Source organism: Ostrea edulis, chromosome 3 (assembly GCF_947568905.1).
Source record: "Ostrea edulis chromosome 3, xbOstEdul1.1, whole genome shotgun sequence".
Classification (NCBI taxonomy): domain Eukaryota; kingdom Metazoa; phylum Mollusca; class Bivalvia; order Ostreida; family Ostreidae; genus Ostrea; species Ostrea edulis.
In genome coordinates, this window is record NC_079166.1 from 96,196,751 (window position 1) to 96,223,336 (window position 26,586).

The window sequence follows — 26,586 nt, forward strand, 5'->3', positions numbered from 1 at the left end:
TCTGGACATTTGTGGTAGTTAGTAGACTTTCTGTGTAAAAAGGGCACGACATTGTGTCTTTTAGACGAGTCTGAGAGATGCTTTACTGCACAGTTGACACAGAGATTTATATTACAAAGTTCACAGTGACTCTGTAGGGGGACAGTTTCACAGAGGTCACACAGTAGGACTTCCTGAGCACTGCGCCGGGGATGCATTTCTGATGGCGGGATCACACGAGAAGTGTACTGTTGATAAAATAAAAACAGAATTTTATTTAAAGATTTTGACAGATTAAAACAATTAACGAAATAGAATTATAGTATGATATAAAACACAGCGGTCATTACTATAGTAATAATTTAGTCTCACCTTAAAATCCAATATGGCCTCCCTGTTCTTTCGACCTTCCGTCTAGTCCTGAGCAATAAATACCTGTGCGGCGTGTCAGCCTGAATACACTACGTCGTGTTATCGCTTGAGTAAATATGGTGGGCGGTAAATCTAGTACTGCCGAATCCCGACTCCCGATGGTCCCGGATTGCAATTTTTTTATAGATAATATTAAAACCGACGAACAGAATTACTTCATACTTCTCGGGAACAATCTTTATGTCTAAATTGATTCATACAATTAAAAAAACCCAATAATAATAAGTATAAATTCTTAAACTTGAAGTGTCGCCTACTCAAAAGCGGTAAATCTACTAGATTTACCGCCCACCAGTAAATATATAGTTTTAAAGTTTGGCTTGACCTAGTTTATATCGTGTAATTTTGCTAATATTTACATCACAGGTAAAGATTTCCTTCCATTAAAAAAATTGGAATCGGAAAACAATGTATAGATATGACCTCATTGATTATATCCCTTTTTATATTGAATTCGGCTTTTTGTTAAAATATAATAATATCTATAGTTAAAAAAAAAAGATTAGCGAAATTCGATCAGTGGACGGGGAGGGGGGGGGGGGGGGGGGGGGGGGGGGGGTGGGGTGTTCATGCAGCAGACCTCCGTTTTTTTGGTACTAAATACATATTTGTGTTTTGATATACATGTACTTTACACTTTCTGTTTCTGTTGTAGAATGAGTTGAGTGGAATAATGAACCTCCAGATGTCTATGTACACGTGTATGAATAAACTGTTGTACTCGCGCATGCGAGATTATCCTATATTATGTGTTCGAGTTTTATTTCCTTAATATTTTAGGATTTGTTGAATTAGTGCAGGGACGGATCCAGGAAGTTTTGAAAGTGGGGGGTCTAGGCACCCCAGCAAATAATTTCCCCCAATGTACAGTCAGTATACCGGTAGAGTTTCACCCTGGGCGGAAAAACCGCCCTGGTATAGAATTCCCCCCCCCCCCCCCCCCCCCCCCCCCCCCCCTCCGGATTTCGTTTGTTATAGTTTAATGAAATAGATATGCGCTCATCAATATTACGATATTCATAAAACAAAGGAATATGTTTTTGAGATGTTGAATTTGGGTTTACTCGCTGAAAAACTTTGAAATGCATATTGTAAATACAATATGCTTCCCAAAAGACTTTAACGATGATCAATATCATTAGGATTTTTCGTAAAAGGTCGACTAATAGATATACAATTAAAATATCTGAAAAGTAAAATATGTGAACTGCACAAATAAAAGTAATTTGTTCTCGTTTATTTAAATTTAAAAAACATTAACATGCCAAGAAATTCTTAGCAAAATCTCCGGTGTAGAAAAACCGATATAAATCAGTGACCGCAATTAAGAGATAAGCGACGGCTGCTATTAATCAGCATGTAATATGGCCCTATTGAAGCCAACGAATTCAAGACCGGACGGGATTTCTTGGCATGCTTCTCCCCAACTTCACTATTTCAAATGTTAGATACTAGTCAGTGGCGGATAAAATTTTCAAACTTAACGTAAATCGTGGTATCTTGTTTAAAAAAAATGTACAAAACAACGTAAGAAGCAATAATTTCTTCCACTCTCGGAGAAATACATGTAAATGACAAAATTTATTGATTTCTTCAATTACTTTATTGGGAGAACTTAATTTTTTCCAAAAACCCTTAAAAATTTGCGTCATTTTATTAATTTACCTCATAAAAAATGATAAAAAATAGTACAAAAGACTAAATAGGAGATATATTTCAAGACCTATAAAATCTGTAAAATCCAGGAGCTTGGCCCCCACCAGGGCTTCGTCCTCAGACCCCCTGCCTCATAAAGTGGCACCCCTCGTAACCGTAATTCATGGATCCGCCCCTGCTAGTAAATAACGATAAAGACTTGAGATGTCTGAATAAATTTTGATATACCATTACACGATTTGAATAATTTCCTTTTTTAAAACACACAAGATCCTGCTCAAAATAAAAAAAATAAGAAGAATTTCTGGGTCTAGGTAAGCAAGGGAATTCTAGTAATGGAAACGGATACATAGCTTAAATGTAAGAAGGGGGAAAAGCGTACTGTCATTTAGGGGGAAATTCTATACTGGGACGGTTTTTCCTCGGGGGGGGGGGGGGGGGGGGGATTGGGCCCAGGTTAATTCTTCCTAGGGGGGAATTCTATACCAGGCCCATCATTCCGGGGGAATATCTATCCCGGGCCCGTTTTTTCGGAGGGAAAGTCTATGCTACAACACCGGCACTATAGTGAATTACAACAGGGATTATGAAAAAGGACTTTCTTCCAGTGATTTATTATACTTCGTTTCGGGGGTGGGGGTATATAGGAATCACTGTCTGTCTGTCTGTGCAGATTCGTGTCCGGGCCATAACTTCTTTGTTCTTTGACTTAGGCATACCATATTTGGCACACGGGTAGATCAACATGAAACGATATGTCAAGTACCTTTATGACCTCTATATGACCTTTACCTCAAGGTCAAAATTAAAGGATTTTTACAATGGATTCGTGTCCGGGCCATGACTTATTTTTTCTTTGACATAGGCATATCATATTTGACACATGAGTGTATCACCATGAGACGATGTGTCGAGTACCTTCATGACCTCTATATGACCTTGAACTTTGACCTCAAGGGCAAAATTTATTATAGGGTTTTGACATGGTCATACCATAAGACATGGGTGTATCATCATGAGACTATGTGTCTTGTACATTCATGACCTCTTTATGACCTTGACCTTTGATCTTAAGGTCAGAATTATAGGTTTATGCCATGGCTTTGTGTTCAGACTATATCTTCCATTTTCTTCTACAAAGGCATACCATATTTTTACGCTCGGGGAAGAGGTAATTTATACCTATTAACAATACCCTTTTGGAGATTGGGGTAAGCGGGGGGGGGGGGTATTCTTAGTGAGCATTGCTTACAGTACACCTTGTTTCATAATGATGTGTTTGTTGTTATATGGCGGATATAGAGGGGGTCTGGACCCCCTACCCCCCCCCCCCCCTTTTTTTTTGAGTGTAAATGATATGAAAGGTGGATACTTGCATCATTCAAATTTATCAACAACAGTATATCATTTAAGGTAGCTCACTACACTAAAATTTTATATAATGGCTCGTTAATACACTTATGAAGTATGGTTTCACCATCGAAAGAATGAAGCAAGCTTTCAATCATTTTATATGATTTTTCTGTAATTTTTCCCGGAATGGTAAAAAGGGTGTTTTGTTTGCAAATAAGAGTTTCTTGAGTCCACATTTCGCTGTGATTTGGTGCATGATATGAATATCTGATAAAACATGCCTAAAAGATTCAGATATAAACATTCTATTTTTTTAAGAAAAATATCTATGAAAATTTAAAACGCTATTTGCTAATATTTTTAAATCTAAGAATAAAAAATCTTCAAAAAACATGTCAGAAAAGATATATATCCAAGAAATATATTATAAAATATTATTGAAACGAAATGACCAAATTTTAGATATAATCACTATATTCAAACTGGAGAACAAAGTACCGATCCCGATCAAAATTGGTAGAAATCACTAAAATAATTATATTGTTGCTGATTGTATGCACTGTTCATCAAGAAATTAGTTTCCTTTATAAAGGACAAGGTACGGTTTTAGCCAAAATCTGCCCTGTCAAGAAAATTCACCAAAATACTAACCTGGTAAAGTGTATTTGAGAATGTGCGATTTATGAAAATGACCACTGTTATTCTTTATCTACCATATCAGCTGTAATATATTCAACTGAAAACTCTATATTAAACTGACGACGTCATCAACTTTGACGTTAATTTTGACGTAATAAACGAGAGTTCTCCCCAAGTGATGTTATGAGTAGCAAAATAAAAATTGTATCCCATATGGAAGTATTAATTTTTTATAAATGCGAAATTATTGGTTTTTGTACTGATTTGAATGGGTAATAAATGGAATTGAAACCACATCAGATATGCCGCGCAGGGGCAAAAACTGCAGGTATTCGCAGAAAGCTTTTCTTGTGCGGAAATATAATGGTCCGAACATGTATATACATATGTACTGGTAACAGCGATTTCTTATTTCTGTCCCCAACTTCCTTTATTGTGGCGGATTTTAAGAAAAATCATGTATATATTTGTTAGAGCCTTGTGTGCATTCGGGAAAAAATGACGACATTAAAGGTGGTTCAAATTCAAATCACTGAATTTCCTGCGAAGTTTGGGTTATCACCAATGTAATTCTTCACGAAATGGAACACAATGGAATTCATCGGTATTTGTTTTTAATTGGTATACGCAATATTCCATGAACCTTGATGATAAAACATCATAAATGTATATTCTCAATATTATATGCGTGGTATTTGGAGCAAAATGTCATTTCATAGATATACTCAGGAAAAAACCGCAATGTATCTGAGAAACTAGAAACACAACTTCAAAAGGGAAATAATTATAAAACAGTTACGGAGATCAGTGGTAGAGCATTCTGCTCCGTAACCGGGAGGTATAGTGAGTTCGAACCCCGCTGATGTCATGGCCACGTCGAACCTGGGACGTAGAGATAGGCCTACATGTGCTCTTCGTCAAAAGTGAGAATCATGGGTCTTTGAGATAGGCACCTGATGTCACCTCGAGTGTGTCCAGGGGTCCGTGTTTGCCCTACTCTTCATTTTGTATTCTTTATAGAAATTATGCAAATTGATCATTATTCGACATCTTTAGTTTTTTTACGACGTTAAAAAAGAAGGTCCTGTGTCACAACTGTTGGCACGTTTAAGAATTCATCGCTAAATCCTTGAGTGCTAAGCATAGGTTTTATATGTGGTACTTCTCACACAGCTGGTGACCTCTCAATTTGAGTGAAAAGTTCTCGAAAGGATGTAAAATAAACAAACAAACATGAAAAACTTAAGCGCCGAACATAGGCCTAAATTTTGCAGCCCTTCACCGTCAGTGCTGATGCCTCCATATGAATAAAATATTCTCGAGAAGGACGCTAAACATTATTAAATCAATCAATATACATACATCGTATATTTATCTTGAATGGAGAAAAACAAAATGTTGACGGAATGCTCAATACTGCGAGTCTGTATATTTGTATATATCTATATGTTGTGTATTCGCTTTGCGTAAACCCCCTCCCCCGGACTGCATTTTATAGCAGTAGAGAAAGATAGATGAAATGTAATTGTAAGTGATACATTGGATACATATATTCAACCCACTCCAATGATACCAAAATACCTATTTTTTGTGTTTGTCAGTATGTTTTCGCGAAGTGAACCCCCTCTTTTTTTTTTTTTTTTTTGAAAAACCATCTGTGTGTGGACCTATATTCTACTTCAATCATTGTAAATTAAAACACACATTGTAATACGAGTAAAACGTATAGCATATTATCTTTTAGGCACCCTAATTATACCATTTAAAAATGATTTTAATGAGTAACATATTTTTAATTTCTCCTAGGACTACATGCAAGTAAATAGTGCCTTGCAGGAAATGTATATTAATCCCTATCTTAGCTACACAAACTGTTTTTGTTTTGCGTATTGTTTTTTCAAAAATGAAAGTGAATTTGTGTTCCCCAAACAACGAAATATTTTTGTAAACATTGCAGATATAGTAGACCACTGAACCGGACCCCCCCCCCCCCCATGCCCAAACATCAGATGAATTTTGCACCACTCTGTACCTCACGGATTTTCATGACATACTGTACGCGTTGTATGTATTTATAGATAGTGTGTTTTTATATTCGTGAATAACCATCGTATACTTTTTGACAAATGAATTTTTTTTTTTTTTAAAGATATAGAATTTTACACTTGCACTAAATACATGTACGTCACTGATGTACGTACGTACTTAGGTGAATATTGTCGTCTGCTGTTACATGAAATATACCACATGCCGTTTTCCATTTAATCAAATGAATGTGAATGGTAAAAAAATAATGCTTGAATCTTCAAGGAACATATTATTTATGAAAAGAATCACCCATTAGTCCAGTCATAATAACTCCAAAAATCACTCCATATCGAACTAATTACAAAAGAATTTGTTAGTGCATTTTCCGTTCTGACAAGATGTAAAGTTTACTTGAAAAAAAGTCCTCCTCTCTGAGTGAATGGGAAATACGTTTTTGTTTTGGGAGAAAAACATGAAAAATACAAATGAAATTGAGGAAAACTGGAAAATCACTATATTTTGATTAATATTCAACATATCTCAGTGAAACTTGTATGTATGGTGCATTGTGACATTACACAAAATTTAGTGAAGTTCAAGGACACTTTCAATGTCAAGGTTAAATTCAAGGTCATAAGTTGAGGTGAAATTTGCAAAACGAAATATACATGTAAACATCTAATTTAAAAATATGACAATTCATTATTGCATTGTTCCTGTTGATCCATGCTAGTTTTATATCATCCACTTCTGCTTCATACTTAGATATTTTATTGAAAGTAGACATTAACGGCAAACTGACAACTCAACTGTATGACAAACGGGATGATTTCAGCTTCTCCATCGTCAACTTCCCACATTTATGTAGCAATATTCCATTATCACCTGCATATGGTGTTTATATATCTCAACTGATTCGATATGGAAGAACTTGTTCTGGGTATAGTCAGTTTTTAAATCGAGGTAAGCTAAGTGACAAACAAGTTGATGGTACAGGGATTTCAACAGTCTCGATTGAAGTCAGCATTTCGCAAATTCTATGGTCGTTATAACGATCTAGTTCGTCAATAAAACCTCGCATTGGGTCAAATGCTGTCTGACGTGTTTCATACCGATTGTTAAGCCGTTCTTGGCACACTGATTTTGACTGCGGATAACTCCGTTTACCTGATCAGGATATGGGGCTCACGGCGGGTGTGACCGGTCAACAGGGGATGCTTACTCCTCCTAAGCACCTGATCCCGCCTCTGGTGTGTCCAGGGTCCGTGTTTGCCCAACTATCTATTTTGTAATACTTGTGGGAGTTATGAGATTGATCACTGTTCGTTATCTTCACCTTACATATATTGAAAAAGTTTGAATGAAATAATCTTTAGGATGTAAAACTTATACGGTACCAATTTTGATGCACCAGATGCGATTTCGACAAATAATGTCTCTTCAGTGATGCTCAACCGAAATGTTTGTAATCCGAAATAACTATGAAGTTTTAGATCTAAATATAGCCAAAAACAGCGTGCCAAACAAGTGGAGCCAAATTCGTCCAAGGATAAGAGCTATGCATGAGGGAGATAATCCTTAATTTTGAAATGAATTTCTAAATTTTATAACAGCAATTAAATATACATCCGTATTTTCAAGCTAGTAACGAAGTACTTAGCTACTGGGCTGTAGAGACCCTCGGGGACTAACAGTCCACCAGCAGAGGCCTCGACCCAGGGGTCATAATGTAAAACTTATACGGTACCAATTTTGATGCACCAGATACGCATTTCGACAAATAATGTCTCTTCAGTGATGCTCAACCGAAATGTTTGTAATCCGAAATAACAATCTTGTCATTTGGTATGATAAGAAACAAGCTTTGTGCTATATTTATTTCTATTTCATAAAAGAAATGTGTGAGAATCGTACAGGAACAAGTTGTCTATACAAGCCCGCCAAGCTGTTTCGGGGCCTCATGCTTGTGTAGTGCTTAGATAGTTGATTTAGATACATTGTTTTGATTCGACTTCTCTTTTTTAATTTATTTAAATAATTAACAAAATGCAATGTTTTTACACGATGAACTGTTAAACATCATGTATGTATGTATGTTATCAGTGCAGAGCAAGTCTTTACGGGGCCTCCTGGATGTAAACATTCACGAGAGGCATTGTGGGAAGGCCAGAGAATGGCGAAATCAAATTGTGATGTGTACATTTTATCACCGTATGTAGACATGTATATTCAATGTACAGCTTCGAGCACATGAACTGCCCTCGATTACGCACTTGGAGCATTAGTCAATACTAACGAAGGATATATTGTTGTCTGAATCGTTTACCATGTTTCGACTACGAGAAAATTCTGACGGTCATATTTGCAATGGATTGATAAACACATAAAGATACAGTGCAGATATATTTATAAACTGTCCCCAGTGATATTGTAACTAGTAAGGAAAAGTTAATGGTGACACTTTAATGTGTGATGGAATTAGACGTTGCTAAAAAGGATAGAACGTTTTACTTATCTAAAATCCACACAGACAGATAGGTAATCCGAGATTCCTCTGACTCTTAACCTCGCTTTTATTTTGTGACTTCTGCGGGGGTGTCAAATATAAAAGCGGGGGTAAGAGTCAGAGGAATCTCGGATTAACAGATAGGGTGTATTAAAATGTCAGTATTTTGCGTATACGCACACTGATTTTTATTTAATGTCGATACTGTGTTCATAAGCTTTCTAATGACATTCTCAAATTTCCCATGATTTAGGTGTATTTGTTTGTTAAAATTCCCTCGTGAAATTTTCATTCATGGACTCCACCAATGCTATTAGGAGAGTGCAAATTTAGATTTATTCTCTGCTGTCCTAGGTTCACTGAAAGGGGAGATCTTTTTTGCGTGACATGAGACCTTGTTTATATGCTCGGTCTTCATTCACTCAAGGACAAAATTCATTCGCATTATAAGGAGTAGTCCGAAATATCTGACGTTTTCCAGGCTTTTTTCCGATTTTGATATTTAATGTGCAATTTATTTAAATAATTAACAAAATGCAATGTTTTTACACGATGAAATGTTAAACATCATGTATGTATGTATGTTATCTCGGACTAGGTAAGGAGTCCCTTATTTCATGACTCTTGAAAGATACTGTCTAACCACTTTACCACTTTTGAATGAAGATAAAAGAATTTGTTACAAATCCTTATTAGTCTTTTGTCTGTCATTCTTTAAACAAAATATGCAAAAGTTCAACAATACACAGGCTAGAATACTATAAATATTGTTTATGTTGAATGGTTACGAAGTCGCTTTGTCCCAAAACGGAAATGCCCCATGCACAAACTTTCCAAAAAAAATTTCAGGGGCAACCAAGTTCATGTAGTATTGCCCCCCCCCCTCCCCCAATTTTATTCATAAGTACCCATAATACATATTCTGAGCACTCCAAATCTGTGATACCTCTGACTCTAACCCCGCACATGTCACAATATAAAAGCAGGGGTTAGAGTTAGAGGTATGTTGGATTAGAGCACCCCAAAAGTTAAACAAGCATATTCTGGAATGAATACACGAGTTGCAAACATTTGTTTACAAAATTATATCATATGGATAAATATGTTTGTCAAGAGAAAAATTTTTTAACCTTGGTATAGTGTTGAGTCATAAAGTTTAATGTTTAAAAAAAGGTGACCATAATTACCAAAAAAAAGTTTTCTAAGCCATTATTACCTTTCTCAAATGTCATAAATGTTGAAATATTTTATCTTTAATGATTTATAAGCTAGCCTCTAGAGTTAAATTATTCTCTCAGTCATAAATGCACACTTCATGCTGCCAAAGTTTACAATTAATATACACTTAAAGGTCTTACGCAAGGAAATAGCCAATCAAAATGATTTATTCAATTGTAGTTCTATATGTAATGGTTTGGGCCGTGGATATCGGCCTGGGTAGCTCAGTCAGTAGAGCACCTGACTAGTGATGCAGGGGTCCCGGGTTCGATTCCCGGTCCTGCCATACATTTTCTCATTTCCTGTTACAGATTTGGTGCCGTTAACCACCCCTGGACTTGGAGGTGAAAGTCCTCCCAGGGGCAAATAAGAACTTGGGTTGCGTCTTCGAGGGCGAAGACAATTTAAGGAGGGAGGAATGTAATGGTTCTGGCCGTGGATATCGGCCTGGGTAGCTCAGTCGGTAGAGCACCTGACTAGTGATGCAGGGCTCCCGGGTTCGATTCCCGGTCCAGCCGTACATTTTCTCCTTTCCTGTTACATATATATATAGAGACAATTTCTTTTCCTTTTTTTCTTTTTTGGCATCTTATTATAGGCCTACAGTATTAATTTTGGGCTCATTTACTAGGAATATTATAACTTTATTGGAATTGTCCCACTGAATTAAAGGGAACTCTTTTTTCAGGTGCACATGATGCAACTTTCTGGATGGTGTGTAGTCTTTTTGTCAACATGTGAAACCCACGTGTATTTTGAGGTAGGTGTGTTTACTGTCAATTTTCTCTCTTAAATGCCACATAAGACGTCTTTTTTCTGATCTCAAATTTTTGCCCAAGAATTAATCTTTATTTTCTCTTTCATTAATTATCTGATGACAGTCTATTTAATTAATTAATTTAATTAAAGCTATATAGTAACATATAGTGAAATTATTTCCTTGTGTGAGACCTTAAGAGTAACATGTAACGTTCATTTTGACTGCAATTTCTCTGATTTCAGGAGTAGCCTCCCCTGTTAAAGATCAATAATGGTGGATAAACAATGCAGGATGCTGTCATGTCATCAACAGAGAGTTTTGACACTCGTATACCCGTATTTCTACCAATCACCTCTGTAACCTTTGTTGTGTTCATCAGACAGGTAAGAAATACATGATAATTATTTTAAATAACTTTATTAAAATGAATAATAAAAAATAGAACAAATTTACTTGTACAGACTTCCTCGTATAAGAAAATGTCACATTTTACAATACGATTATACATCATTTATACATATCCTCATAGACGCAGTTGAATAGAAACAGTGCATGATAAAACATAACATTTATTACATGCAACACAATTTACAGAATATGTATTAAATACAAATTTCATACATTTAAATTACATACACAAATGATACACATCATCAATACCCCCGCCCTTTTTTTCACACTTACAACTTCCTTTTTAAGCGCTAAGCGTAGCTTAATCGCTTATTGCTGCCAGTTGAATTTTGCTTTCGTCATCATGTTTCCGGTTTATCGCCACCTATAGGCGAATTTATGCATCGCTGTAGTCAACAAGTCGTGTTTAAAGTAGTCGTAATTTTGCAACCGATCTAGCACGGGGATAACATTCATATCTGCAGTTGCATCCCCCCCACCCCCCCACCCCCCCACCCCCCTCGGAAATACAGTTCGTTGAACAGTGAATAAAATATATATAAAAGGATGATATTTTTGTCCTCATTCTTGGGGAAAGTGAGAAACAGATGCAGGTCATTCTTCAGTTAAAATTCCCATTTGAATCTGCGTCTGTGATAATTAAAGTGATTCAAAATCTACAATTGAATAAGAATATGTATATGAAACCGTTTTAGCTAGGGTGCCTTTGAATTGTTACCTTCGCATGGCGCTTAGAGGCCAGGGAAATTAATTTGCATGGTGCAATCTATAATTAGAAGCCACGTCATTAAGCTATACACGAGTCAGGAGGGTTTTCCACTTGTGTTTTGGCTGCTGTTCCGACTCAGTAAAATTTTTGTCCGACGCAGCAAAAATGTGTGCAACACAGTAAAAAATTAACTGATCCGCGTCCATTGTGAACGAGAAAGAATTTGTTCACGATTATGCTGACAGAGATCGGTATCTCAGAAGGATGATATTGCGTAACTGCTTACACCTTCCCCGATCATATATGTAAGTCGGTCATGCAGAAATTTAGAGGATGCAACGGTGTAACTTAAGCTTACTTTATTATTTCTAAATGACCAAGATATTCTTCAGAATCATCGTCAACACAATCAAATTTTGATTTCGTGATTTAGTTTCAAAAATAAGACTAAAAATAATAGTCTTGGGGGAAGGAAAAGATAAAAGGTACAACATTATATTATATTATATTATATTATGGAAGACAATACCCCGGTTTCAAGTATTCAAAACACCGCGTGGAATTTTACGAGCACTGTATACTGAAATACACATGTTTAGAACAAGTGTTAGATAAACATTGCCATTTTGTCAAGCATGAATGTGAAATGGTTTGCGGTACACAGCACGCTACATACAACGAAAAGTAATCGTGTTTTCAATTTCTTTGTACTTCAAACAAACAATTGACAATGACATGCATATGCTACATGTATTTCCGAACATACAAATGATGAAGAAGGGGGAGGGGCATGGATGTACTGTCGTTGTTCCCTGTCCCCACATTTTGTTTTCGCTGAACGATCTTTTCATATAAAAAAGATGCATTTAGTTTTTTGGTGAGATGCCTCTTCATTATTTCTAACAGCGGTTTGAACATTACCGTTTGAAAATTGCTTTTGTAACTTTTCAGTACCTAGTTTGGGATTCTCATTTAGCTACATTTACATGTTGTAAATCTTGCATATTTATTGCGAGTCACTTCTGTTACGTTTTTTTTTTTTCATATTAGAACTACTACACAAGCTTCGAATCTTATGGTTTTTTGCTAAGGTTATTAGAATTTTCATATAAAGAACTGTTTCATAAAATTAAAACAATAGCAATGTGTATTATGTCTCATTCAGACAAATGGATGAGTCATATTGAATATGAGCTTTTACACAAGAAGTGTAATACACACAAGTTGATGAGTACAGCGTTTAATGTACCTGTGTACAAACTCTTGTTTTTTTTGTTTTTTGTTTTTGTTTTTAGATTTACGTATAACAAACAATCACTACAATTGCTAAATGTAAATCCATGCTTATATGTTAGTCTAATTCATCATCATATTTGAATTAGTATATCTTCTTGCACTAACTTTCATGTTAAAAATGAGCTATCTCCACTCTTGTTGATGATGCAGTATTCAGTTTCAAAGTAATATTGGACATGTATGATGAACATCTTTTCTAAATAACTTCCTAAATTTTGTTTTCAGTTATACATGTATTTATCGGACTTATTTGGATTCACATTCTCTCCAACTTGATTTTGAATTGAAAATAACTTCATTATTGATTACAAAAAATAATTCCACTTTCATGGTTTGATTGCTATTTACAGATAATTATGCACTGGATTCTGTAGTACAAGTCATACAGATGCATGTTTATGTGTGTATTTAAATGATTTCTGGTAAGGTAATGAAATGGATGTAAAGTGTTTCATAATCCTGCATTATTGGTGTGTTTTGACATGTGGCATTTGTTAGTGTATGTGGTTATGTGCAATTTTCTTTTTTGTCCAGTTTGTTTGTTCCTTTCTATTATAAGTGACCTACATATATGTATCAAACTATTGATTTGTTTCATTTCAGTTATATTCTAAAAATATTTCATACACTATTTAACTGGAACACAACAGTAAGTTAGTTGCGTAATAACAATTGAACACTTTATACTGAAAACTACCATTACAACTGTTTTCACATTTTCTACCAAAAATATTCTTCTCTATAACATCACATCTGTAAGAAAAAAAAATGCATAGTCATGTAGAGCATTTAATGATCCAGGGACCAGAGCAGAGCGGATCAGAAACCCTTGCCTTGGGAAGATGGGTGGGAGCTAAACAGGGTATAAAGTGTTCATTTGTCAAATATTTGAATAACATAGCCTTAAATGCTATTGATTAATTGTATCTTGTTTAACGTTCTTCTCAATAATTTTTAATTCATATGGAGACGTCACCAAGACCGGTGAAGGGCTTCAAATTTAGGCCTATGCTCGGCGCTTACGGCCATTGAGCAGTGAGGGTTCTTTAGCGTACCACACCTACTGTGACACAGGACATCCGTTTTAAAGGCCATCTCCGAGGACCCGTGACATTCACACCTGATGCCGAGAGTTTGGTGATGGAACTGTCACTACCTGTTTAACGAACTAGGTCTGTCGCGGCCGGGATTCGAACCCCGACCACCCGCATACAGAGCGAACACTTTACCTCTGGACCACCGCAGCGGTGGTAATGCTATTGATACTAAATTCTGATTATAGATATTTAATAAGAACAGGTGTCCTTTACCAAAATTGTAAATTTCATGATCCAAGGACAGGGTTTTAGTTTAGTGTGGGATCAAAATTATCATAGTGACCATTGTTTTAACAACATCATATAAAATTTATATTTCAACGTGTTGAAAAGTTTCAGGACATTGCTTCCAATCCATATTTGTTATTTTCTTACAGTAAATGTACTACTTAGGTATGCGAAAATAAAGAATAATGCATAAACCTTTTTTTTTAATGTTGTTCCTGCTCATTAACATTACATACAGAATTCATGAAGTCAGTTTAGCGCTTTTCAGTACTTTCAGTACTTTGATTAATTTTGGATCTGTTAGTGATTTACTGTAAGTGTCTTTTGATTTTTTATCTTAGAGCTGATATCTCTTAGATCTGTAGTATTTTCGTTGATATTTATATTTTAGAAGATTTTGTTTCATTTTAAAGTAATTTTGCCTATTTTGTTGTTGTTTTAGATGATGGACCACTCTACTTCCTTTTACAACAGGTGCCCCTACAGATTCACAAAGTTCCAATGTTGATTTTCCATGACCCCCATTCAGTGAGTGCACAACTTAATGTATTCTACTTTCAAAATTTCTACTACTTGTAATACATTTTGGATTTGATTTTTAATATGCCCTAATCACAGATTCAGATTTTTGTGTAGAAGTATGATATTTAATTTTATCAAGATTATTTGGTCCTAAAGTCAAATTTATACAGTCTTTTATCAAACATTTGTCTTCTTCTGTCATGTTTAATTCAAAGTCACTAGGCAACACTGAAGATTTTCACTTCTTGCTTTTCAGTCCGCGACAGGAAAAGGAATGAAATTGACAGGATTTCCCGCACTGTCCTTGGTAGCAGCTTATGATAGAACGGACAGCAGTAGACATAGCCCGCTTCATCAAAGGTAAGTCTCCGGAGTAGTGTTTGTAGCAATTCTCGTACTCTGTCCTACTTCGAAGCTTCAGATCTAAGGCAAATCTCTGCATGTATTCTTTTATGGCTTTGGATCTCCCAGGAAACATGTGACTGCTGAACAGCGCCTTAGCTGTCTGTTTTCTTTGAGAGTCAAAGAAATGACGCAAGTCTTTAAGGTTTTCGATGACATGTTCTTGTTTTTCAGATGCCCCGGATGCAGCAGCACTATCCCCATCACTGGTATAATGGGAAATGTCTAGTGGACGGTCATCACCCTGCCTGCCTTATTTTCTTCATGCTGGTTTTATTCACATCTGTGATAATTTTTCCCACTTTGTTGCAGGTCTGCTGCATGTTGGTAGCTGATGCTGGTTCAATATTTGCGCCAAGAAGCATACCACGCATACCCTCTGTAGTAAGGCTGGTACCCATGTGACTGACAGCCATAGCCACATTTAGCTGTGCAGCTCTGCGTCCCCTTCTGGATCTCCCCACCTCTTCATACAGCTTTTCACGGTGACTTGTATAGTGGCACTTCTTACATCGGATGGAAAGGATCCATGCCAGGCCTCGTTTTTCCTCCCCATGCTGGTTCCAGTCCAGTGAACCATTACAGTCTGGAAACTTCTGTGAGTGTTCTTTAAATGCATTATTCGACAATTTAGCAGTCTTCTCTTGGTGAAGTACTTTGTATGGTTTTGAGTTTGGGTCATCTGACACAGCGTCCATGTTGGAGTCTACAGGCTGGACTTCACTTGGTCCGGGTCGCAAAATCTTCATTTCACTGCTTCGGCTCTCAGCATCGGTAACTGCAAACATTCCATTCTTCTGTGGCCATACAACATCCTGAAACTCTTCTTTACTTAGCCTTCTTATGGGTACTAGAGATTGGACTGGGCTGGTGGTCCCTATACTATGCTGGCCCTTGTTGTGAGGAATACTTCCTTTTTTGAATTGATGTTGATGCAACCACTTTGGTCCCTTCTTTGGCATGATTATTATTTAACTGTACACTTGCAGACCTTTTCTAAGAATATGCTATTGTGTTGTGGTGTGCATGTTTATGTATTGTAAATTTTTATCTTGTTTATTTATTTTAGAGCTGCCTGGTCTTCTAAGAGAAACTCCATTCTTTGATGACTGATGGAAAAGCCTCATCACTCCCTGCTGCTAAAGAACCACTTATCTTAATCACCAACCATTTATCAGTGATCACTGTTATCAAAGCTCCATGGTATGTCATTGAAGTCTTTCTTGGCACCATTTTTTCCAGTCCCTGACTTTGTTTAGAATTAAGATTGACAATTTTTTGCTAATTACTTCCTTATAAATCAGTAAACTTCCTGTTTCTTAGTTAATTAGGGCTTGTTAATTAGAGTTGAAAAAACTTTTATGCAGATGGACACAAACTCCAACATCTCAGCTTGCATATCATTCCAAATTTTTTCCTAAATAATTCACTCATTAGATTTTTTTGTGTTTTGAAAATGATATACTGGAGATCAATTTGACCAGAAATTTAGCCTAAAATTCTGCAATCTGTTTGGAAGAGTTATCTCCTATTTTTCATCCCTTAGGGTCAAAAATAGATTTTGATGCACTAGTATATGAGAGATAAATAACTAATAGACATTTTTCTGCAAATTTCATTAACTTTTAGTCATCTTAAAGGTCTTACGCAAGGAAATAGCCAATCAAAATGAACTTAGTCAATTGTAGTTCTATATATAGAGAGAATTTCTGTTCTTTTTTTCTTTTTTCTGCATCCTATTTTAGGCCTACAGTATTAATTTTGGGCTCATTTACTAGGAATACTATAACTTTATTGGAATTGTCCCACTGAATTAAAGTGAATTCTTTTTTCAGGTGCGCATGATGCAACTTCCTGGATGGTGTGTAGTCTGTTTGTCAACATGTGAAACCCACGTGTATTTTGAGGTAGGTGTGTTTACTGTCAATTTTCTCTCTTAAATGCCGCATAAGGCGTCCTTTTTCTGATCTCAAATTTTTGCCCAAGAATTAATTTTTATTTTCTCTTTCATTAATTATCTACTGAGAGTCTAGTTACTTAATTAATTTAATTAAAGCTATATAGTAACATATAGTGAAATTATTTCCTTAAACATGTTAAACAAACTTTCCCTTGATAGTCGTGTCGGAAAGCAAAATCCATTTTGAATAGTTTAACAAAATTGTTGCCAGGATTCATAATTAGTCAGTTCTTTAAACATGTTAAAAGTAAATATTATACTGTGCTAGTTATGTGCATTCATTGTGTCGCCTGCGTTACACGCAGTGGCAACATATAGGGATCACTATCCGTCGTCGTCTGGCGTCGTCACAAAAAAATTCTGTCACAGTTTTCTCAAGAACCACATGGGGCAACTCCCTGATATTTGGCATCAGTGTGGCCAACTGTATTGTGTAAGACATTTTTGAATCTGTCGCTTATCAACTTCCTGTTTGCCGGGACTTAGAATTTTTTACAGCAAAAAAATTTCTGTCACACTTTTATCAAGAACCACATGGGGCAACTCCCTGATATTTGGCACAGAGCATCAGTGTGGCCAACTGTATTGTGTAAGACATTTTCGAATCTGTCGCTTATCAACTTCCTGTTTGCCGGGACTTAGAATTTTTTACAGCAAAAAAAAATTCTGTCACCCATTTCTCAAGAACCACATGGGGCAACTCCCTGATATTTGGCACAGAGCATCAGTGTGGCCAACTGTATTGTGTAAGACATTTTCGAATCTGTCGCTTATCAACTTCCTGTTTGCCGGGACTTAGAATTTTTTACAGCAAAAATTTTTTTGCTGAAGATTTTATTTCATGATTAACTGAAGGACAGTATTTTTATGTACAAAAGGACAGTATTTGTAATTCCTATACTGAAGGACAGTATATGTGATTTCAGAACAGCACTAATTATGATTTTTCTTGAGAAACAGTAAATTGGATATATAAAAAGACAACAAGACTAAGCAGTAAACCCAACAGATAATTACTTATGGTTATTACCATTGTCTTGAAGAGCACAGTAACAAGTTGATACATATTTTCAAACATATGTTTTCATTCAGTCTACATTTAATAAATGTCTTAATTTCAAACAGATTCTCCCACAAATTCCATTGCATAATAATGTCTCATCTTTCAATTTCAATTAAGTTATCGTTAAAGAATGTTTAGTAATTCTCAAAACCTTTAAAAGGAGTATTAAACTGACAAAAACCATTTGAATAATTTACTTTTTCAACATTATACGTGATATATTACATATAGAATGAACTAGCAGGCGACACATGTCTTCCGGGGAAGACTTAATACTGCGTTTTTTGAAATGATGAAAAAATTCTACATATACCCCAAAGCATTACTTGAATTTCATTACTGTTTTTAACAGCTTGTACTAAATATCTAAGTGAAATACATGTACTTTTACATAAAAAAAAATAGTGAATGGCTCTGAACACATGGTTTATAATTTATTTATCTATTAAAATCAAGAATTTTCATATTTGTTTTAGGTGCGACAGTATGTCTCCAGGTTAAGTGATTGTGTAGATTGATTCCCAGCATAACGATGATTTGCCAAAAGAGCATATGAATAGAAAATTGGTGATGCTTAAAAATATCAGCAGAATACAGAAATTAAGAGACACAGATGGACAAAAACCCTCTATCTAATATAATTTACATATTAGGCCTATACAACTAGAACATGTAACAAGTGAAATTTAAATGTATGCATATATTTACTGTAAATGTATTATATTCAGCATGTACGATATTTGGCAGAAATTGATTTTTGAACAAGTTAGCGTGAATTTGATTTAGCGAATTCCTTTTTGTTTTTTTTTATTTATGTGTAGAGTGTAAGACATTTAGCGTTGTATTTGAATGAGCGGAAGTTGCTTTCCACCAAAGGCGCTAAAAAGAATACACAACCAAATGTAATACGTTTACAGTATTAGAGCTGTTTTAATGTATACAATTGTGTATACATGGTTGCTTGTTTGTTGACTCAGTGTATAGAACATGTACTACTATAATGTACAACTTTCATGTGTTATTTCAATGTGATGTTGAATCACATTTAAAATACAACAAAGCTTTTACAGCTGAATCCTGTTGTTGTTTTTTTAATTATGTACAGTTTTTATTCCCAACAGATCAAAAAATAAACATAGAGAATTCTTCATTTCCTGTTATATTTATCTGAAATTTTTAAAGCTCACAGAAAGATTATTACATTGTGATTTTTTTGTATTGAAGCAAATTATTTTAGAGATGCAGAGTTCCAACAAAAAGTTCAAATAACATTGGTTAAAGGAAAAACAAGGTTGAAAGTCCATACGAAAATGTTTGACCCCCATAAAATAATGATTAATTATAAATTTTGACAATTTCTAAGCTTATCCTTCAATCACACAGTTATTGTCCCAATAGCTCAGTCAGTTAGAGCGCTCCCACTGTGCGCAAAAGGTAAATGTTCAAATCCTGGCCTCAACTTGCCCAAGTTGATAAAAAATTATAGAAACCGTTCCATCGCCAAGAGCTCGATACTTTGAAGTGAATCAACCATTCAGATAAAGCCTGAAAATCCAAGGCCCACTGTTATGGCCAATGTTGGCCATCATTCACAGTTAAATGCCCCTAATTACCAAGTAAAGGTCTAAATTTGAAGCCAATCACCAGTATATGGTGATGTCTCCACATGATTAAAAAATTCTCAAAGGAGACAAAAACAACATAAAATCAATCACACAGCTATGAAGGAAGACCCACTCGTTGCCATGCAATGAGCTTTGCTCTAGTTATTATTATTAAGGTCATCCGTTCTTCACGGAAGACCTTATAGTGATTCTACAGTTTCTTCTTCTTCTTATTATTATTATTATTTTGACCAAATTTTTTTCGAAAACTATACAGTGGTTTTCAGTGAAACTTTCAGGAACAATGCATTATATTATGAAAGTTGTTTATCACAAAAAAAAATTGGGAAAATTCCATTTCGGTTCCAAGTTATGGACAATTTCCTGATTTTCAAATGAAACTTTGTCCGCGGGTGATCTACAGGAAGGGCTAAAGATATGAACTGGAGATTTATTAGAGATGATAGAACATGACTTATAGATTTGCAGAATCACTATTTTGTACGTCGTCATCACTTCCGGTCGCTACCGGAAGCGAATTTAAAAAATGGATTTTTTCAACTTTTTTGATTTTTAATGTTTTTCTTTGATAAAGGTAAGATAAATAGAGACTCTTTATAGAATGCTGAATATGATATTTGTTTTTAAATTGATGAAACCAAACTCTAGATATTCGTAGTTTTAATTTTGAAGCGAGGTCCTCGCTAGCCTAATGGTTAGCGTGGTGGATTTCCATGCGGGCGACCCGGGTTCAATCCCCGAGATTACTCGAATATTTTTTTCCCACTTTATAACAAATGAAGAATTTAAGGTTATCTACTGGACACATAAAGAACGGAAGACCTTCTTGTTGCCATGGCAACAAGTTTCTAGTTATTCTTATTTTTCTCTGGACTTTTTTGTCCGGGAGTGCTCTCAGAAAGTACAAAAGGGATCAATATGAGACTTTCCAGGATGATAATATAGCGTTTGTAGATGTGCAGAACGATAGTCATTTTTTCTGCACGTGCAAAATTTACGAAATCGAAATTCACACGGGATCAATATGAAACCTTAGTAGGATGATAGTATATCATTTGTAGATGTGAAAAATGATATTCATTTTGTCTGCACGCGCGTGCATGCGCATGCACGTGCATCACAAATTTTCATATACTAACTTTGTAATCAGTCTAACTTCTTTGTTGTGCATCGAAATGGTTTGATATTCGTATCATAGGTAGGTATTGAGATCCTTAACTGATCTGCATGGCCAAAATTACCAATCTGCACGCGCATGCACTTCATTTTGATTGGATAATACTAAAACGTCTTTAACTCTCTTATGAATGAAGCGAATGAGTTGGCATTCACAGCATAGGTAGATAATATGAATATCTATATATTGGTGTAATGAAAAATGCCAACACACACGCGCATGCGCGTGCATCGTCTTTCAAAACTTAATTTTTTAAAGGAAGATAACGTTTTTGTTTTTAATCAAATTCCTTTGATTTTTAGCTCACCTGAGCTGAAAGCTCAAGTGAGCTTTTCTGATCACCCGTACTCCGGCGTCCGTCCGTCCGTCTGTAAACTTTTCACATTTTCAACTTCTCAACAACCACTGGGCCAATTTCAACCACAGTTGGCACAAAACATCCTTAGGTAAAGGGAATTCTAAATTGTTAAAATAAAGGGCCAGGCCACCTTCCAAGGGGAGATAATCAAGAAAAGGTAAAAATAGGGTAGGGTCATTAAAAAATCTTCTTCTCAAGAACCACTGGGCCAGAAAAGATGAAATTTATAGATAAGCTTTATTAGGTAGTGCAGATTCTAAATTGTTAGAATCATGGCCCCCGGGGGTCGGATGGGGCCACAATAGGGGATCAAAGTTTTACATACAAATATATAGGGAAAATCTTTAAAAATCTTCTCAAGAATCACTGAGCCAGAAAAGTTGAGATTTATTTGAAAGCTTCCTTATATAATGCAGATTCTAAATTGATAAAATCATGGCCCCCTGGGGTAGGATGGGGCCACAATAGGGGATCAAACTTTTACATACAAATATATAGGAAAAATCTTTAAAAATCTTCTTCTCAAGAACCACTGAGCCAGAAAAACTGAGATTTATATGAAAGCTTTCTGAAATAGTACAGATTCTAAATTGTTAAAATCATGGCCCCCGGGGGTCGGATGGGGCCACAATAGGGGGTCAAAGTTTTACATACAAATATATAGGAAAAATCTTTAAAAATCTTCTTCCCAAGAACCACTGAGCCAGAAAAGCTGAGATTTATATAAAGCTTCCTGATATAGTACAGATTCTAAATTGTTAAAATCATGGCCCCGGGGATCGGATGGGGCCACAATAGGGGGTCAAAGTTGTTGTTTTTTTTTGTTGTTTGGGTTTTGTTTTTTGTTTTTTGTTTTTTTTTTTATATAGTGCAAATTCAAGTTTGTTAAAATCATGGACCCCGGGGATTGGATGGGGCCTCAAGAGGGGCATCAAAGTTTTACATACAAATGTATAGGAAAAATCTTTTAAAATCTTCTACTCAAGAACCACTGAGCCAGAAAAGCTGAGATTTATATGAAAGCTTCCTGATATAGTGTAGATTATAAATTGTTAAGATCATGGCCCCTGGGGGTCGGATGGGGCCACAATAGGGGATCAAAGTTTTACATACAAATATATAGGAAAAATCTTTAAAAATCTTCTTCCCAGAACCACTAAGCCAGAAAAGCTGACATTTATATGAAAGCTTTCTGATATAGTGCAGATTCAGGTTTGTTAAAATCATGACCCCCTGGGGTAGGATGGGGCCACAATAGGGGATCAAAGTTTTACATACAAATATATAGGGAAAATCTTTAAGAATCTTCTTCTCAAGAACCATTGGGCCAAAGAAGTTCACATTTACATGGAAGCTTTCTGACATAGTGTAGATTCAAGTTTGCAAAAACCATGGCCTCCAGGGTTAGGTTTGGGGCCATAATAGGGACTACGGTTTTACATGCAAATAGATATGGAAAATCTTCTGATATGGACCAAGGTGACTCAGGTGAGCGATGTGGCCCATGGGCCTCTTGTCTTTAGTTCTATTTATACTAAATGGAAAGTAAATAGATATTTAGAAAGAAGAGGTAGTCCTTTACCAAAATTGTAAATTTGATGATCCCAGGGGTAGGATTTTGGTATCAGGGTGGGGCCAACATGGTCAGTTATTTATTGTGTGAACAATAGACATTTTTAACTTCTTGATAACTATTATTCCAATTCTTTTCAAATTAGGTATGAAACATCTTTGGAACAAGGGGAACATAAATTGTAAATTTCAGGATTCCTGCACCACTGGGGCCATAGGGGCAGGGCAAAAACTGCCCATAAATGACCAATTTTCAAAAATCTTCTTTTCAAGAACCACACACATGTAAGAAAAACTAAATGCATAGTGATGTGGAGCAGGAAGACCTCTATCAAACTTGTAAATTTCATGATCCACGGGGTAGGGGTTATGACCCCAGGGCAGAGCCTAGCTTGTTATATAGTGTTTATGTGTAAAACACTTAAACAACATTTTCTTTAGTGCTTTTGATACTATATTGAAACTAAATGGATAGAGCATGCAGGTAGTCTTTTACCAAAATTGTAAATTTGATTTTCCCCAGAGTAAGGGTTTTGACCCCAGGGTGGGGCCAAACTTAGTATATAGTATTTATGTGTAAGTTTCCTGCATACTGTATAAAATCTAAATGCATACTTAGGAATAACAGAAAAGGATGTACAAAAATGGTGAATTTCACAACCCAGGGTTATGACTTTAAGATGAGTCCAAATTAGTCATATCTTTTGATGGTTTAATGCTAATACACCTATTATTTAAAGCCTTTCATCAGTGTATGCACTTTTGAGGGCAGTGAAGTTTTAAGAACACATCTTGTTTTATACTGTTGCTGAACATTAGAATTTAGCTTACATATTTAGAACAGGAATTTTTTTCTAGATTTCATAGCCTGTGGAAGTAGTGATACTTTTTAACTAGTATTCAGGTGACTGATAAGGCCTGTGGGCCTCTTGTTGTTATGATCAACTATGAATTTGTAAAAATGAAAGTTGTACACAAAATTAACATGACTAAATTTCCTTTACAGGAAAAGACGATATGTGTACCAAATTGATCCATCAACTCCTGCAAGGAAATTTGTTGGTTTTTGTGAAATAAAAGAGTTTATATTTTCTCAAGATTATTGGATGTTTTGAGAAGACTAAAACATCTATTGTTTATACATATGTAATAAACAGCTGTTACTATTGCACACCATTCAGCATGGACAGGGTTAAAGGGATTGGTTCATGATTGTTGAATAAAATATTTTTCATTTTTTATGTTAACCATTAAAAATATAACTCATTTAATGTTGACAGCCAAAATTCTGACCTTCTGAATGCAAGAATAAAAGAAATATTTTAGCCTTAGATATGTGTTATGTAAACAAAGACTTGAATCTTTTAATGAATACAAACAAACCAGTGAAATATTTATTAATTTTGTTATATAAAGTATCTTAATTTTACATAGTCACAAATTATAACTTTTAGCTGACACATTTTACCCAAAGAATGCTTGAGATGTGAAAGATGTAATAAACTTAGATCAATATCCATTTCTTTTGAAAATTTCATAAAAAGCAACATACCACCATCTTTGTTTACAAAAGAAATAATAAACTCTATAAAATGAGCTTATTTGATAAATGTATAACCTTAATTTCTATGTCAAATCTTTTAAACACATTAGATTTTGATCATTGAAAGTGAGAAACAAAATTTTGGAGAAAATCAGTCCCTTTAAAGGTTACGCATGTTCAGTGGAAAATACATCAAGGAGAATACATTTGGCAGAAATGACTTCTTTTAATAATACCATATAACATAAACTATTTATTTTCATCCATATTTATTGGTATAAAAATCAAAGTAATTTATAGGTCCCCATCATATGGCAGGTTCCCTAGAGTATAATCTGTCTGCACGTCCATCCATCAATACTGTCTTTCTGGCTTCGTTGTTGCGGAGTTAAGGGACTTTAAACTTTTTAGGTCACCTGAATCATTCAGGAGACCTATTGCTATCTGTCTTTATCAGTCAGTCATAAACAATGAAACATTTGAAGCTTCTTTTGAACAGCTGAACCAATTCTAACAAAATTTGGTATAAAGTATCTATGGGTAAAGGGGAATGAAAATTGTGAATTTCATTGACCCTACCTCCCCTGGGCATGATTAAAATAAGCAATGAGCCCTCTACTAAAATTGTGAAATTTATAAACCCTGGGTTTAGGACACAGAGTGGAGCTAAATTGGTCATATATTGAAAATATGTTTTATCACCGAAAAACTTTTTCACTTCTAGAGAGCAAGGAGACAAAATGTTTGCATTATTATAATGAGTCATATGCTATAGTTGTGAAATTTATGACTTTAGGGATCAGGCTCCGTTATGTTTACATGTCGGAGTAAGTAAGCATGGAGTTTTCTACTGCATATAGAGTAGGCGTTTTAAACCCTATGGCTAATTACTTAATGACATGCTAACAATGTTTGTGTATTAATGATTTTTAATATATAGATGTGCGTGTGTATACACCTTTATGTATAGGTGTGTATGTTTATGTGTTATTTAGCTTGAAGATCTGCTCCAATCGTTTACTTGAAATATAACAATAAGAGGTGCAGTGACTCCTCCTTCCTTGTCCAATGTAATTTTTGTCCTGTTTCAATTCTGTCTTTTGGTGCCCCCCCCCCCCCCCCCCCCCCCCCTATGTATGTAACATCTCCTTATGCCCTGTTGGGGCTCTGGATTAGAAATAAATCTATTGTATTCTATGGCATCTTAGAACTTGTGATAGTAAGAGACATAATTATTTGACTAAGTTTTAATGATATAATTATGTAGTCATTGTGTGAATTTCTTCCATTTTCTCCAGACACACTTTTCTTGCTATAGTAAAGAATACAGAGTATAATCCTAGATAAACGTACTATCCTAGTTCAGAATAAACAGCAACATATGATTTCTAAATGAGGCTATTCAAAGTAATATTTACTCAAAAGGTTTGCTTTAAATCCATAGAATACTGAAACAGAATATGCAAGATGTGGCTCACTATAAAGACATCATAAATACATCTATAAATAAGCTGTCTCGGATTCTTGGGGTACAAGACTGCCAGTCTAATGGACTTGGCACAGGCACCGTCCCTGGGTACCCTCTGTGTTCATGACAACATTTTTTATTACATGATTGAATAATTCCTAGCTCTCTCATTGGCTGAGATCCAACAATGTAGAAATCATACTACGTTATGTTTACCTGCACGTGACCTTCCAGGTGAACATAAGGAATTATTTTTTCCACATAGGACTAAAAATAGACCTTCCAGGTGAACATAAGGAATTATTTTTTCCACATAGGACCAAAAATAGGTCGTTGAAACTTACAATTAAAGCAAAGAACAATCTTGAAGGGTTTTTTAATCATATAATAAAACAATTATTGCTGTTTTTGAGGTCAATACGATGATTTAGCCACCTTCGAAGTACAATATTCACCTCGCCCTTCGGGCTCGGTGAATATTGTACTCCTCAGGTGTCTAAATCATCGTATTGACCTCAAAAACAGCAATAATTGTATAATAATATTGTTTTACTTTACTACCCATATAGCACACTTGTTGTACA

General features: G+C 35.4%; 1 long non-coding RNA gene across 8 annotated transcripts; it reads left to right on the forward strand.

Annotated features, from left to right (window-relative positions):
- The first annotated feature begins 8,033 nt into the window (after window positions 1–8,033).
- LOC125673958 (uncharacterized) lies at window positions 8,034–25,631 on the forward strand. 8 transcript variants are annotated; one of them, XR_008801503.1, is made up of 8 exons: window positions 8,316–8,524; window positions 10,500–10,571; window positions 10,814–10,954; window positions 14,755–14,840; window positions 15,091–15,194; window positions 15,549–15,834; window positions 16,306–16,439; window positions 17,072–17,534. It is a non-coding gene; the product is annotated as an uncharacterized LOC125673958 (long non-coding RNA). The 8 variants fall into 8 exon arrangements; XR_008801502.1 differs by lacking the exon at window positions 8,316–8,524 and adding an exon at window positions 23,998–25,631 and having other exon boundaries at window positions 9,523–10,571; window positions 17,072–17,143; XR_008801501.1 differs by lacking the exon at window positions 8,316–8,524 and adding an exon at window positions 18,736–19,409 and having other exon boundaries at window positions 9,524–10,571; window positions 17,072–17,143.
- Window positions 25,632–26,586: the final 955 nt, after the last annotated feature.